Source organism: Lepisosteus platostomus, chromosome 10, assembly GCF_059453375.1.
Source record: "Lepisosteus platostomus isolate fLepPlt1 chromosome 10, fLepPlt1.hap1, whole genome shotgun sequence".
NCBI classification, from domain to species: Eukaryota; Metazoa; Chordata; class Actinopteri; order Semionotiformes; family Lepisosteidae; genus Lepisosteus; species Lepisosteus platostomus.
Genome location: NC_142620.1, coordinates 37,718,269 through 37,733,930, shown reverse-complemented (window position 1 = coordinate 37,733,930; position 15,662 = coordinate 37,718,269). Strand labels below are relative to the sequence as shown.

The window sequence follows — 15,662 nt, the reverse complement described above, 5'->3', positions numbered from 1 at the left end:
TGATGCATAAAATATTTCTGCATTATTAAAATATTTATATGAAGGTGGAAGGTTGTGTACTTTTGTCCAAGTGAGCAATCTTGCTTTTATAAAATATACCGACTTTTTAATGTTTAATGATTAACATGCTGTAATACACAGTTTAAAATTATTAAAAGTCTAAAAATATGCAACTTAAATTCTTAGTTGGAAAATGATTGTCCCTCAGCAGTGACCAGGATTCGAAACCAGGTGTTTTCTGGCGAGAGCTCAAATGCTGTACATGAGACGTTAAGCTTTATTAGCTCCACCTGGTGGTTTTACAAGGTGATTCCCGATTCTATTATAAACATGTGGTATGATGCATTGTGATGTGCTATGCCTACTGCGTTTTGACGCAGCAAGTTTGCACATTTTGAATGGCTGGATCTGTACATTGTCGCAGTCTAAATTCATTTTATTCTTTATTTTACATGGATGTTTCATTAGAAAGTGCATTAGTGCATTAGTCCGCACTGGCAGTATCTGCGTTCCATCAGCAATTCTGCAAATAGCAGATTTTTACATCCTGTTCTGCTTGTTATAAACTTATAGACTATTTTAAAAGTATTTTTAGATTGTAAACACAAATATTACATTTTTCATGTAAGTAGAAAGAACTGTTCTAATTTGCTGCTTAGTGGACAGTCTAACTTTTTATGGACACTATATGAGGATAATAATAATAATTAAAAATTGCTTACACTTATATAACGCTTTTCTGGACACTCCACTCAAAGCGCTTTACAGGTAATAGGGACTCCCCACCACCACCAATGTGAAGCATCCACCTGGATGATGCGACGGCAGAACATAGTGCGCCAGCTATTAGTGGGGGAGGAGAGCAGAGTAATGAAGCCAATTCATAGAGGGGGATTTTTAGAAGGCATGGGAAATTTGGCCAGGACACCGGGGTTACACCCCCTACTCTTTTTGAGAAACACCCTGGGATTTTTAATGACCACAGAGAGTCGATACCATGGTTTTATGTCTCATCCAAAGGACAGCACCTGTTTAGAGTATAGTGTCCCTGTCACTATGCTGGGGCATTAGGACCCACACAGACTGCAGGGTGAGCCCCCCCTGCTGGCCCCACTAACACCTCTTCAAGCAGCAACCTTAGTTTTTCCCAGGAGGTCTCCCATCCAGGTACTGACAAGGCTCACACCTGCTTAGCTTCAGTGGGTTGCCAGTTGTGAGTTGCAGGGTGATATGGCTGCTGGCCATGAGCAATGAGCGATCCCTCCTCAGCAAAGGCCTCAGTTTTGTACCAGTTCCCAGGAAGCTGGACATTCCCCAGACCAATGCCGACCTTCACAGCTTTTACCGCAGAATCCATCTAAGAGCACATTTTGCTGACGATTTCTCTTCCCAGGCAGCTGACAACAATCCGGTTATTGATGTCATTAACAACATTAATCCCAAACGGAGCTGTTGGACTCCCCAATCTGGGCGTTATCCACCAGTCAATTATTTAATTAACCAATGCACCAATCAAGCTCCCAAGACACTCTCTATACCCAGTAAACACAGGTCCAACCTCACCCAAGGAGAAATTCAGGTGCTCCAGTCTATCCCCAACAGAGATGATATTCTCATCAAACCACCAGACAAAGGAGGCGCTTTGGGGTGTGGTGTAAGAACCTATATATCTTTGAAGCCTCTAGACAACTAACTGACACTTCTGCCTACCTCCCTCTCCAACAGGACCCTACCACTGACTACCAAAAGGAAGTGGTATCCACCATCTCCCTTCTTATCAGCAGTAAGGAGCTCCCCCAGGAGGCGAACCGGCTCATCATTGAACATCGGCAGATATCTCAATTTTACCTCCTCCCCAAAATCCACAAACTGGACACCCCTGGACGCCCCATCGTATCAGCATGCAACTGTCCAACTATTTACATCTCGGCCTTTCTCGACAGCCTCATGAGACCGCTGGTTGAAGGTCTTCCCTCATACATCAAGGACACCAACCACGCACTCCAACTTTGTAATAATTTCCAACTTCAGGGCCCCGAATGCTACATTTTTACCATGGACATCACATCTCTTTACACCATCATTCCCCATAATGACGGTCTTACAGGCCTCAAGCACACTCTGGACAAACGCACAGTGCTTAATCCACACACTCACACCCTGGTACGCCTTGGAGAATTGGTCATTCTCATTCAATAACCTTTTTTACCAACAGGTGAGTGGAGTTGCCATGGGCACCAGAATGGGACCCAACCATGCCAATATTTTTGTCGGCTGGGTAGAAGAACGCTTCTTCTCTTCCTACACAGGCTATGTCCTTGACCTCTACAAGGAATACATTGATGACTGCATCGGTGCCGCCACATGCTCCAACGACCAGCTTGAGTGCTTTCTGCATCATTTCACCAACTTCCACCCGTCCCTCAAATATATGGTTAACATATCTTCCAGTACTCTTTTGTTTCTAGACATCAACTTCTCCATCAACTACCCCCGACTCTCCACTTCTGTTTATTACAAACCCATGGATTCACACAGCTATCTCCTGTATAGCTCATTTCACCCAAAACACACTAAAAACTCTCTCCCTTTTTCACAGTTCCTTCGGCTACGACAATTATGCAGTGACGACATTGACTTCCAGAACAAAGCGCTCAAAATGTACTCCTTTTTCATCAACAAAGGATACCCCAGCAGTGTTATTTACATGGCCCTTGCCCGAGCCAAAAACACGCCTTGGACCATCAACTCAATCAGGAACTCCCGCCATAACAACTGCATTCCTTTGCTTCCCTACCACCCCAACACACTTTCTATCCCCAGGACGACAACTTTTCCATCCTACAGGATGATCCCTCCATTGGGACCCTCTTTTCTTACCGCCCCATCATCTCATATCGCCAACCACCTAATCTGCGCAACCTTCTTGTTCACAGCTCCCTTGACCACCCTCAGCAACCATCCACACCAGGCACTTTCCCTTGCAACAGAGCTCGCTGTATCACCTGCAAGTACACATCTAACACCACACTCATTCAAGGCCCCTCAGGACAATTCCGGATCACCCAGATAGCATCTTGTACCTCCAGCAACCTTATTTACTGTATCTCTTGCAGTAAATGCCCAGCCATCTACGTTGGAGAAACAGGAAGGAGACTCGGAGACCGCTTCAGAGAACGTGTTAGGGCTGTGAAGATTAAAGATCTCTCCAAGCCCATTGTTTCTCATTTCAACTCTGATGGCTATGACCACTCTAATCTCTCCGACTGTGTTCTCAAAGACGGTTTTCTGAACTCATACACCAAAAAGACTACAGAAACCAAAATTATCCTGCAGCTAGGATCATACCTTCCCCCTTCTCTTAACGACAGACTTCTTTTCTTCTAAATTTTCTCTATTCATTGGAGGTTTCATTTCACACCTCTCTACACCTATTCTGACTTCACACCTCTTGATTGGCCTCTCTTTCTGTCCCCTGCTCCTGGCTCTCGCTTCTCCTCTCTCCCAGCCTTTGTTCTCCCACTACATTACCTTTGCCTACTGCCTTGTCTTTCTCACACCTGAAGAAGCTGAAACGTTGTTTTCTTTTTTCTTTGTTTCAGCATGGAATAAACCTATTACCTGTTCCTTTGCAGCCTACTCATGTTGACACAGCTACCCACCTGAACTACTTTATAGTAGATGTATGCTAATACAAAGGAAACAAGAGAGAGAACAACACAAAGAGTAGATCAACATCAACATCTAGGCTCTTTTTAAATTGGTATGCTCTAGTTGGGTCAGAACCTATCCAGGTCCTGACCAAATGTCAGATAGGCCATTCAAGCATTCTTCCACTGTACACTGTACATGGGAACTACTATTACAGGGATAAGTAAATAGGCGGATTTAATATTATTTAATTTAATAATTTAATAACATACTGTGGCTTGGGAATATAATAATTTTTATACCTTTTAAAAAAGAACAATTTCATTAGTAAACAGTTCTGTGGCTCTGTGGCGAAGGATCTGTGCCTGTGACTGGAAGGTTGCTGGTTCAAATCCCGCAGCCGGCAGAGGAATCCTACTCTGTTGGGCCCCTGAGCAAGGCCCTTAACTGTAACTGCTCCAGGGGTGCTGTACAATGGCAGACCCTGCGCTCTGACCCCAAGCTTCTCTCCCTGTATGTGTCTCCATGGAGAAAAGCTGGGGTATGTGAAAAGATGAATTCCTAATGCAAGAAATTGTATAGGGCTAATAAAGAAACTATTATTATTATTATTCTTTTTGGTATTATAATATTTTGGTTTGTTTTTCTGTTTCATGTTTTTAGAATTTCCTAATATGTAACACTGTGTCTATATGTTTTCAATATTAGGAATTTTTTCATGACACTTAATATTTAATATTACATTTAATGGGACTTACATGGTGAAAGCGCAGAAGGCAGTTCAACCCGAATTGCAGCTTGATTTGTACCAAAACTCAGCAGTTCTTTTATTTGCTTTTTAAAGTATTTATAAGAATTAATTTCCTATTCTATTTTTGCATGTGCATCTAAACATATATTTGGATATACATTTTCAAATGATAAGGTTAGTGGTCTCAAGGAACAAATGCTAGCCAATACATTTTTCTTATACTGTATGTGTTTTTGTTTCAATTTCAGAGTTGAGGACCAGACCAGGTGCTTTCTTGGTAATGTCACATGGTTCGTGTGACAATGTCAAAGTTCTTGTTACAGCTTATTTCTGTTTATTTCCAGTCTCCCTGTGTGGGTTTAAACAGATATGGGAATCTATGTGGGTATTTTGATGGTCTTCAAATAATTCATGTAATTCATGTGGTCAAGCTACTGTACCTGATGAATCAGTTTGAAACCGCAATTGAGAAGCATTCCAACAAATATGTAACAGCTTTTATAACAGTGCTGATTTCTGATTATAGAAATGTTTATTATTTGTTGTGTTATTTGTCAGACCTTATATTTCTTATTAAGTACTTTATAACGTTTTATTCAGCTGCTTGCTTTGTTATATGTTATATTTGGAACATACATTTCACAAAAAGGATTTTGAAGTGTGTGACAGTAACAGTACTTTGGTTCATCATGATTTAGTAAAACCTTCGCATTCCCTGTACCTCTTAATTTTTTATTGCTTCATTGATAAATCTGTCCTGTAACTGCTAGATAGTTCTCAAGTGTATCCAGATTTAACATGGAACTTTTCAGGTGTTCAACAGCTGTTGAATCTTTCTGTAATCCCTGGTGAATTTCTTTTAATGAGAGCTCTCAAATTAAAGTTTAATTTTCTCTGCTGCAATGTGCATAAGGTGATGGCAGTAATTTTGAACTAAAATGTTTCAAATAAAAGAGTGTTCATAGCTGAAATAAGGGGAGCTCTAACTGGGATTTAACCACATTTTATTTTAATATGAATTAAGAAACATGAGCATCTTGGTCATATGTTTTGCTTTCCTGAGATGTGCTATTTAATATTTCTGTGGTGTAAGTGAAATCTATTTGAATAAACAGAATACAGTATATCTACTGTTTTCATGGAAATATTAGGAGCCTTATACTGTATGTTAATCAGTCTCTTATTTTACTACCTTCTGGGGTCCTTGAAATCCAATCCAATTTTTAATTATTTATGCACTTAAAAATAATTATAGAAATCTCAATGAATTCTGTGATGGAAATGGAATATAGGCTGTTAACTCTTTGTGTGTTATGTCATTTTTAGGATGTCAGTTGTGCATACTTCACGTGATATGCTTAACAACACATTGAATATTTTTTCATTATTAGGACATTTGTATATTCATGAAGAATCAAGAGGAGATATACAAAAACAATTATAAATTAGCTGTAACGAAGACTTGACAAATTAACGTTTCAGTGTATCTGATATCATTAATATCCAGTGAAGAAAAAAATAAAGACTTAAATGCAATTTACATACAGCATTGAGTTTAGTGTTTAGAAATGTTACAAATACTAAAAATAAAACAAGGGTAGCATGACTTGATTCTATGTAGATTACTCAATTAATGGTATGTTCTGACAGGCCAAATTAAACTTTAACTCTTTGTGTAATGGCAGATTTTCTCTGGGTAGAAAAATGTGATTTGTCTTCTGGTTGGGGCTGTGGTTCCTATGTTATGTCAATGCATTTCTGTATATTCTGCAGGAAATGGGGCACAAATAGTTGAGAGTGCTTGCTTTTTGTAATGGGGGTTGTATGGGTTGTATTATTGCAGGTCTGCTTATATTTAATGGCATGTAGTTTTAGAGCAGAGGATGGATGCCAAGAACATTAACAGCTGAGTAGTTCATTCAGCTCACATTGTGTTTGTAATTGGACTGTTGACTGTCTGGAGACAAAGTGTGTTTTCTAATTCTCCCCATCACAACAGATTGTTGTGTGAGGCATCTTGAAATTGGGGATGAATTATACCTCAATCAGTACCAGCAGGGAGTTCTTTAAAATAATCCATCTGCAGAAAAATCTTTCAGGAAATGTCAGTTACTTAGGCTTTCAGGGAAGAGGGTCTATCAGTGTTTTTAAGATTATCTGTATTTTATTACAAAATATTTCTTTTGTGGCTGAAAGTTTTGTCAAGGGACAATTCTAAGAATTATCTGAAACTTATGAAATGATTAACACATAAAAAATATCAATGCATTAAGGTGTGGAACAAAAACAAAACTTATTATGGAATTTATTTTAAAAAGAAATAAGGTGATTTTATCAAACCTTATTTATATATTTTGGAAACATATTACATTCCATTTCTATTACATTTAGACATAGAGGTAATGGGCAAGAAACAATATGAAGAATTCACATGAAATGTATTATTTTATATGGGTATATGATTTTGTTATGATACATACAGGTGTATAATTCTTTATGACAAACATTAACTTCTAGGGAATTATTATTCATCCCACTTAAATTGTGCATTTGTTTTATTTGAAGCATAAATATATTACTCTATTTGAGTATTTTCGCTTCACAACATCCCTGTCTAAGCATGCCCAAAATAATTATCTCTTTATGATACATCATTAGTTTCTCTTCAGCTAGTTTCAGGCAGAATAAGCACATTTCTCTGAAAAAATCATTAGATGTACTGGTTAGTTAATGCAAAGGTATTTATTTTTGTGTCTTTAGCAGTGTGAAAAATAAAATGAATTGTCAAGTAATGTTGTAAGCTCAACAAGTAGCTTCTGGTGCTTGATATTTTGAAAATGTAATATAAATTATTTCTGTATTGTACATGCTGTTTGTCTGGTCCCTATAGAATTTTCAGATAAGAACAATAATATAAAACAACAGGTATCTTGTATCCTTTTGACAGCAAAGCAAATCAAAATGAAAGGTGTCAGACTTTATTATTGTAATGTGAAGTATAGTCATATACCTGTTCTGTTAAAAATATCTTGCACTCATTGTGACTTTTATTTTTATTTTTTTTAAGTATTAACACCCCCCCCCAATAGCACAAAGGGTGCAGCAGTACAATATTGCACATCATTTTGGCGGTATTTACAAACATTACTTATTGATCTTCATTTTTCTTTTTAAAAACAAAAGGAAAAAAAACTCAGTCTTTAACTGAGGTTTGTTGATTCCTTTTTGTAAAGTGCATGATGTGATTGTATAATTAAAAATTACAAAGAAAGCCTGTTAATAATACAATACTTATAATTCAGTATGGTCTTATTTTGAACATATAAACACTTTTCATCTGTTTACTTACTGTGCAGGACTTCCTTGTAAGGTAGGATCCTCAGCACTAATTAACATTCTTTAGCCAATGTTCAGATTCTACTGCAACAGAGGTATAAAGAACGGCAGTTCATTTTTATGTCATTGTTTATTGAACAATATTATTAGGAAAATTATGCAGAAATAATGAGAATCAATGCATAAAATATACTGGACTAAACAACTGTAGTTTTTAATGCTGAGAGTTTTTTTATATTTTATCTTCCAATTGTTCAAGATAGGTATATTCTGGTAATTTTGGAATTTAAAATGAAATGGAGAAAAAGTGATATGTATATGATTTGACTAACTGAGTGATCATTTGCCAAGGGCTATGTCTGATATTCCTGCAGCCTCTGCAGTCAGTAACGAAAAATAACAAGTTGAAATGACAACTTTGGATGATCAAAATAAGACATCATGGGATTACCAGTGACATCCATATCTAAAATTGCTGTAATTTACACAACAAGTTAGTCCAGGCAGAAATATCCCTTAAAGCTCTGCTTATTAATGGAAATATAATCTGCATTGAGAAACAGTGCAATTCTTTTATAAAAAATAACATTTTGCTGGAAGCTTTTTTCTAAATGTAAAATCATTTAGTGGATAAATATGCAGTATTCCTTAAATTGTGTTTTTTCCAAATGACTAATTATCTCACAGAAAAAGCTAACGAATCAGTGGGTGGATTTTTCCTCTCTAACATAGTTTTATGAAAAAACATTGCAAAAAAAGGCATATTAGGATGTACTAAATCCCACATCTCTTTGAGCTGTAAAAAACGAATGGGCAAACATTGATCTAAAAGTAAGAGTTAGGTTCAGATAATTATTGTTTAGATAGGTAAATTAAAAACAAATTTATTTAGTGTATTAGTAGAAAATACATTGTGTCATGCATTCACTCTCTTCAAACTACTATTTTTCATCCTTTATTGTCATTTACCCTATTAGGAACAAAAGAAAGGAAAGGCTCTGCCAAGTACTGAGATATTGTTCACCTTTTCCCAACTAGACAAGATGACTGACAATCCTGAAGGTACATAATTTTGAACAAGGAAAATGTCACACATCAATGTTTAGCAAAGATTACATGAACTCTTGATAGTGAACATGGAAAGACAAAAACTAACCATTATCTTTAAAGAGATAAAAAAACCACCACAGCAACAACAAGTTCTACATCTAATTTACTTGTGTAACTGTCTTTAAAATTCATTATTCATTTACATTCACATTCCATATTTCATATTACATATCAGTATCTTTTTGTTTTGTGTGAGTATATTTTGAAGATGTATAAGCAAATATTAATATATTAAATATTTAAATTATTATACATGTATGCATATTGTAAAAAACAATTTAATTAATTACAATGATTACACAAAACTCCAAATATGTATACAGTATTTATAACTGTATTCAATATTCACAAAAGATGCATACAGCAATTGTAACCGACAATTGAGTTTGTGGTATTCCGCTTCATAGGATCATACATACCTTTTGAACAGCAGTTCACACAGTATAAACTGATATTACAATATAATCTAGCTTGTTTGTGCACATAAACAAAAAGCTACTAGAAATACAATCAGCTAATAAAATTATTTAAATAAAATTAGTAAACAAACTACAGATGCAGCCATTCAAAACGAGCGGGCGATACCGCATTATTTTGCGGTGCGCTTTACGCAGTCTACCGCAAGTTACCGTAAATTCTCGTATAGTACCTCAAGCAAAATAATAGTATCCGGAATTTCCGCAAGGTGGAGCTAATAAAGCTCAACCTCTCATGTTTGAGCTGTCGCCATCAAAGTCTTTAACGTAGATATAACTAATAATATTAATAATGAATGACCTTGGACAAGCTGTAAGTGTGAACTCAAAGTATTGCCCTGGTCCACATTCTTTTTTTCATTGACCGTCTTTGTAAAAGTAACACCACAGCATTTCGCAATCATGCATTTGTTTCCAATCATGCAAAGTACAGTAATTTTTGAGAATCTCCGATTCACCATGCCTTTCACATGCTCATAAAAGAGATTGATTTAGGAACATTAACATATTACTGTATGCAAACTGTACTGTATACAGTATGTACATGTATATTTAATGTCTTTACTGTGCCCGTTTAAGTATTGAATATTTATATGGAATTTTACCACTGAAGGGAAATCTTAGTAGCTTAGCATAAAAAGAATAGGAGCATACTGTAATGAGTGTGAAGGCCACGTTTCTCGTTTAAGCATCGAAGTCTTTAACTAACATGATACCGGAGTCAACAAGCATACTTTTAGAATTTGATTAAAAGGGAATATAATATGGAATCGCGTATCTAAAGAAATTAATAACGATATCATTATATTCATGTACCACAACACAAGAATAGTACACGCTGTACAATGTCTGTTGATAATGTTTCTGTAGGGCTTTTTCGACACCTCCCGTGACTTTGCCAGTGGCGCTGTGGGTTAGGTTTCCGACTTCTACATTACATGTTAGGTGTTCAAATCCAGCTGGTGCCATGACTTTGTTTTAACAAACAATTCTTTGAAAAAATAAAATAGGGTTAGTGTTAGGGTTACTGTCAAACTTTAAATCAACAATTGATTTAAGGATGATCTGTCAAAGTGCAATGAAATACAATATTGTTGTTGTTGTTATTGTTGTTTTTATCCTGTAAAGCTTTTTGAGAAGCCACCTTTAAAGGTGCTATATAAAAGCACTGATTCTTATGGAATGTGTTTTCTTTCTTCTTTCTGTTCCGCCGGGGATTAAAAAAAAAACCCATGGAATCGCGTATCTAAGGAAATAGCATTCTCTCCTCATGTACAGCATTTGAGCTTTTAATTTATACTGTGTATTACAGCATGTTAATCATCAGTCATTAAAAAGTTTGTATATTGTATGAAAGCAAGATTGCTCAGTTGGACAAAAGTACACAACCTACCTTTATCATAAATATTTTAATTATGCAGAAATATTTTATGCATCAAAGCCTTTGCTGACGATATTACTAATAGTATTAATAATGAATGACTTTGGACAAGCTGTAAACTCAAAGTATTACGCTGGTCCACATTCTTTCTAACTGTCATTTTAAACGAAAAGACTTTTATTTTTTTCTTTGACAAACACCACAGCATTTCGTTGATCTAACTAACGAGGACAGGACATTAGCTAGCCATTACAATAAAGGAATGACTTTTTTTGCTGATTTCTTTAGCACATTTGTACAAGCGCTTGGAGTCTGTCCAAGCCCTACTTTGTCAGGCATTTTCTTTTACTGTAACGGACATAAAAACTCCCTTGCTTTTAACAGAGCGTTTCATAATTTCTAACTATGAAAATTATTTAAACTGCTCCACTTCTCATTCAACCAGAGCTCAAAATATCACAAGGATCCTCAAGAGCACAGCAAAGACTATTTTAAAAGATACTTGTATCAGATACATGAGAATCCAAGCTTTTTAATCTACAGTACGCTTTCTTTTCCGTATACCAGATATTATGGAACCACTTCAGAAGCCCGGCGCAGCACTGAGAGAGCGTCTGCATTTATAACGTAGTTTTTAAAATTAGTCAAGCAATATGAAGCATCTCTTTTTACTTTTAAGTCCCTTATTTATCATTAAGCACAGCTTTCTCACCACTTAGACTACTTTTTGATACCATCCTTAGACAAAGCAGAAACTTGTTGTACTTTCTAATGACATACAAGTGGAAAGATTACAGGGAATGAGAAGAGTGACAAACTAGTATACTTTAGATCTTTTTTTCTGAACCAGGGAAAATCTGATCATGTTTCGCTATAACAATAATAAAAAACTTTATTTTACATATCACCTTTAAAAGTGGCATCTCAAAGCAATACAGTAGATGGAAAAACAGTTAAAAGGACCACAGATTACAAAGTGAATACCCAGACAAATGCAAACGCGTTTTTAATAAAATGCTTTTATTCATTCAGCAGAGAGAGAGAGAGACATCCAGCAGAGAGAGACACACACACCGGTTTTTATTGACAAAAAGTAATTGTTTTTTTTTACATTCCTCTTGTCTAACAGGAATGTTTGTTTGTGGACAGACTGTCCACAAACGTGAGACTGTCTTTATCAGACTTTCGTGATTTTGGCCATAGTCCGTCTCCTTACCAAAGTGATACAGTGGTGCAGCTTGAAGTCTGTACCTGTATACAGTATGACACAGATAAAAATTACACCATACCGATGAGCTAATACCAGGGAAAAACACTCCTATTTTATTTAAAACACAATACGCCAGGAAATGTGTCTGATGCATTAGCAATTAAAAATTGCGTCGAAAACCCTGGCGTAACAATTGTTTCCTTTTTCTGATCACTCGCTCTCTGGATACTCGTCTCACCTGCCCTGTTCTTTGTTTTCTTATTTACATGCTGATTATGCCTGATGCGATCCACTCCTGCCCTCACACCTAAAGAAGACTATTTTAAATTTCTTTGTGCGGTCCATAGTGCAATTAACCCTTGCTAATACATTTGCGGTCTTTTCAAAGTATGTGCTGTCCTTTGACAAAACAAGGCTCGCCAGATAATGTGAATCGAAACCTGTTTTTCTAGCTTTTAAAGTTGTGTGATGTGTAAGCAGGAACACATCATTATATCTTACATATGAAAAATACATAATATAGGTCCCAAACAAACGCAAACGTGTTTTTAATAAAATGCTTTTATTCACTCATAATCTGACAATTTCAGGAAGACAAAAGAAGGACTAAGGAAGTTGTCATCTGTTGTTGAAGTTCTGTGAGCTCGATGACTTTGAGACCACTTGTTATTCCAAGTTGTTTGAATCGCCACAATTAAAATAGAGAAAAAAAAGCTGACTGACAAGATTTAAGATGTGGCTGTCAATGTTGGATTAAATAAAACATTGCCCGACGTTAGTTGCATTGCTTGAAAAATAATTTTATTTCGAGAGACTGGATAAGTAATTCAAGTGTTTTTTTTTAACTTCCTGAAAAACAAGTAATAATTTAACAATATGTGCAAAAGTTTTATGATATGTCACTGTTTTGAATGTCTGTGGAGTGTATCTTATTTGCCTGTCCTGGCTGGTGGAACTCATCCAGCTGTGTCTGGATATCTCGGTCAAATATTCGGCTAGTGTGTATTGTCTGTTTAGGGTTCTGTAGCATTCCACACGGCTGGACAGCTTGTTCCCCCCTCCCGCCCCTCTCTGTGTACAGTAGAGCCTCCTGTACTGGCTGGACAGGAGGCTCTACTGTACACAGAGGGGGGCGGGAGGGGGGAACAAGCTGCACAGCCGTGTGGTTGAAGCTGATACCCTGGATTCTCTCCAGACACAGCTGTATGGGCTCCACCATCCAGGACAGGAGGCTCTACTGTACACAGAGAGGGGCAGGAGGGGAGGACAAGCCGATACATACTCTTAAAGTTTGATTAATAGAGAATTATCTTTCATCTAAAATCATCTAAAATCATCTAAAATCTAAAATCTAAAAGCAGGCCCTGGCTCTGGCTGAGCAGGCTGATGCTGTATTTGAGGAGACTGGTGGGCACCAACGGAGGGGTGCACAAGGAATCAGATGGGGAGGAGGAGACGGCCAGCTCGGCGATGCTGGGGGAGCGACAACGGCTGGTCATCTGCCACCGCTGTGGGGAGAGGGGGCACATCGCACGGGAGTGCCGGGCGCTGGAGGCCAGGGGACTCTGGAGGCCGTCAGGAAACAGGAGCGGGGCGGCCTAAAAGGGGGAAGGCCACCATTGAGTGACGCTACCCCCACTCTGGAAAGCCAGAAGGAGCGCTTCACCCCTCCTGCTGCCGTGGGAAGGGTTGGCCACAGCTGGGGCTTATTTCTTCCCTGCCTTATCGAGGGCAGACCCTGCCAAGCCCTCGTCGACACCTCACGGACTGGGGCAAGCTACTGTAGAAGGGGTGTTTCACCCTCGCACCCCCAAAGTGCACGGTGAGCGCCCTGGGGGTCCGGCTGCCTCGGTGCCCGGCAGGACACCAGGCCGCACCAGGATGATGGTCGAACCGGTGTCGACAAGGGCCTAGCAGGGTCTGCCCTTGGTGAGGCAGGAAAGAAATAAGCCCCAGCTGTGGCCAACCCTTCCCACGGCAGCAGGAGGGGTGAAGCGCTCCTTCTGGCTTTCCAGAGTGAAGTAGCGTCACTCAAGGGTGGCCTTCCCCCCTTTAGGCCGCCCCGCTCCTGTTTCCCGAAGGCCTCCGGAGTCCCCAGGGCTCCAGCGCCCGGCACTCCCGTGCGATGTGCCCCCTCTCCCCACAGCGGTGGCAGATGACCAGCCGTCGTCGCTCCCCCAGCATCGCCAACTCTTCCCACAGCAGGCGGGGTGAAGCGCTCCTTGCTTAGAATAGCAATATTATGGACAATCAATTTACAATAAATATAGAAAAGCACATATTACATTTGGGAAATTTGGTTTCAAAAGTCCTCATATCAGCGATGCCTATACTGTTTTCCTCTACAGTATGCTAATCTATTGTAGTGCATTCGCCCCCCTCTTAGGCTGCGCAAACGATCTTTTAGATTTTTATAGAGAAATAGAGGCTGTACAGTATGCGTTACAATATAAACATTTACTGTCAACCTTTCAATCAACAATTGATTTAAAGACGATCTGGCAAAGCGCAATGAAACCTATTACTCGATTCTTATGGACTCCCGGTCCCGCCAGTGATTAAAAAAACATGGAATCGCGTAACTAAAGAAATAACAGTATACAGTAATTATGTTCATGCACAAACAGTAGCATGTTACATCATTAATTTGGGTGTCTCCTCTTACTTGCATTTTGAGTGCGGTTTTGGACTTTTTTTTAAATTACAACCCAGCACAATGTGCTTTTTCATGCAGATGGCTGGTGGCATGTTCCATAAGAGTATGGTAATTAAAAACCATTAATACTTTCGTTGGAGTTTAAATAAAGTTGATGTTTTATCTAGGGGACTTCTAAACTGTGAAAACATGTCTGTCTTTCCGTGGGGGGAAGGGAATCTTTTTCCTCACCTTCAACCTTATCGCTCCTCCTTTACTCTCACCATCTGATTAAGAATGAATAAAAGCATTGTATTTTTGTCTGGGTGCTGACAAGGTAAGCACTCTCTCTCTCTCTGCTGGCGTTTGTAATCGTTTTTATTTTTAAATACATTTTAGCAAAGTCATGTATTTTAAAAATCTTAAGATTTCTATATTTAGTGGTTTCATTAGTGACAAAGGCTAAACTTTCTTGGAAAAATGTATTTTATGTAAACCATGTTTGCTATTAATTCATTTAGGGCTTACTGACAGAATTGCTGTTTTTTATGCATGCCAAAAAGTTTTGGTGCCGTCGTCTCCACTTTAAAGGTTCCCCTGTGCTGGAAGAATTTAACCTCGGAACGTTTGCCCAGCGTACATAGGGACATCCTGGAATTTTGACTTCACTGTGTAATGAAGAAATTTTAAAGACTACTTACTGTAGCATAGATAAAAAAGCTATATCCCATGGTATAAGTATCTTATACACATATCTTTTTCTGTTGTCTTTGTTGATCTCTTGAGGATCCTTGTGATATTTTGAGCTCCCGTTGAATGATAAAAGGGCCGTAGTTTAAATAATTTTCATTGTTAGAAATTATGAAGCGCTCTGTTAAAAGCAAGGGAGTTTTTCTATCTGTTATAGTAAAAGAAAATGCCCAACGAACTAGGGATTGAACAGTTTTTCAGTGCTTGTACAATCGATGGAAATGTTCAAATAAATGTGCTAAAGAAATAAAAAAGTTATTCCTTTATCATATTGGCTAGCTAATGTCCCATCCTTGTTAGTTAGATCAACGGAATGCTATGGTGGATGTTACTTTTTGTCGATGAAAAAATAAAGTCTTTTC

At 38.0% G+C, this 15,662-nt stretch overlaps 1 pseudogene; it reads left to right on the top strand.

The window, feature by feature from the left end:
* The first annotated feature begins 2,039 nt into the window (after positions 1 to 2,039).
* LOC148653670 (uncharacterized) lies at positions 2,040 to 3,193 on the top strand (annotated as a pseudogene).
* Positions 3,194 to 15,662: the final 12,469 nt, after the last annotated feature.